This window comes from Panthera tigris, chromosome A1 (assembly GCF_018350195.1).
Source record: "Panthera tigris isolate Pti1 chromosome A1, P.tigris_Pti1_mat1.1, whole genome shotgun sequence".
Taxonomy (NCBI): Eukaryota; Metazoa; Chordata; class Mammalia; order Carnivora; family Felidae; genus Panthera; species Panthera tigris.
In genome coordinates, this window is record NC_056660.1 from 109,036,046 (window position 1) to 109,037,827 (window position 1,782).

Genomic DNA, 1,782 nt, shown 5'->3' on the forward strand with positions numbered 1-1,782 from the left:
TGACTAAGACAGCACATGCACTCAAGGTTTAGCCCCAGAAAGAAGACTGTAAGCAATGGAGGGTCTGGAGAGGAGAGCTCTATCAGGAAAGCAGGCAACTCGGGGGTGGGGGTAGGAGGTAAGAGCTCTGCAATTCCTCTCCATCCAGAGGTTCAAGAGTTTTGAGCCAGAGGATATTTGTGGAAGATTGATTTTATGTTTATACAAAACTTTTTAGCAATCCAGTCTCTGGCAGCATCACCTCTGACCCACATCCTCTGCCCAACAAGAGCATTGGCCTGTCGGTCCGAAGGAAGATGGAAAGCCTTCAGGTGAAACTCCATGTGAATCTTTCTTTTTTTAATTTTTTTTTTAATTTTTTTTTAACATTTTATTTATTTTTGAGACAGGGAGAGACAGAGCATGAACGGGGGAGGGTCAGAGAGAGAGGGAGACACAGACTGAAACAGGCTCCAGGCTCTGAGCTGTCAGCACAGAGCCCGACGCGGGGCTCGAACTCACCATGAGATCATGACCTGAGCCGAAGTCGGACGCTTAACCGACTGAGCCACCCAGCCGCCCCAATGTGAATCTTTCAAGAAGACCGGAAGTGAGGCTGGACTGGGGCAGGGTCCCTTAGGACTTCCTAAGGATGCATTTACTCCAAGTGGTAGTCAGGAGGGTGTACAGCACCAGCAAGGCCACCGGGGCCCCACCACTAGGGGTCCACAGTGTGCCACATCTGCAGGTACCCACAGCTCCCTGCCTGCAGCACTGAGACTGTCCCCAAGACAAGAATCCTGTGGTCACGGATGTGTGCAGTCAGCCAGAGAGGGCTCGGGCCCTGCCAGGAATGATGGACCTCCCAGAGCCACAGAACCAAGCCAGTGCAGGTGGCAAAAGGGAGGAGGGCCCAGCCAGGAATGAGAGAGAAAGAAAAAGATGAAAGAGGAAAAAAGCGTATGTGTCAGCTATTGTGGCTGGGAGCACCACTACCTGGGGACTAAGCCCGGGGTATTTGCTGGGAGTTTCTCTAACCATATGGTCTCACTTCTTCCATGCGAGAAGCAAACCCTGAGCAGGTCCCAGAGAGAAGGGGGGTCGGGAAGAGACAGAGTGCTTGCTGAGTGGGAGGGAGATGCTGGTCATGGGGCCCAAGGTGGGGAGCCCCTTTGCACCCCACGAACCCCAGGCCCCGGAGGTTTCACTGGAAGAGGGGCTGGGGCTCAAGTGAGAAGTGAGACACACTTGAGTTTCCGGTGAACTTGGCTCCAACACCCTCTGTTTGCTGCTCAGATGAGGTGTCAGAAAACACTTCGAGTCACTGCTGGGGTTTCTCTGAGGCTGGCCCTCTCTGAACTGCTCGGGACTCAGGAGGACAAGGGCTTTCATCTTGTTTCCTTGTGACCCGGAAGCTTGAAGGCTGCGGATCATCAAATCCATCAGCCTGTGGCTTTTTCATTATTATCAACAGGAAAGTGCCTTCTGCATATTATCTTAATTTAGCTGGTCAGTTGGAGCAAAACCAAAAATCGTTCCTCCCTTGAGCTGACTCCTTTCTAAGCCGGCCCAGCCGAGTCCAAGCTGACCATGTTCCAGGCCGGCCGATGGCCTGGGACTCACTGGCCAGTCATCTGACTTTTCCAGAAGCCCAAACCGGTGTCAGAACTGGGGACTGTATCCACGGTCACCCCTCCCACACACACGCTGCCCACTCCTACACTGAAAAATAAAAGTCATAAAGCCTCATTATCTTCATTCGTTTCTCAGCTCCACCCAAAAGCAACAGAGTAAAGGGTTTGC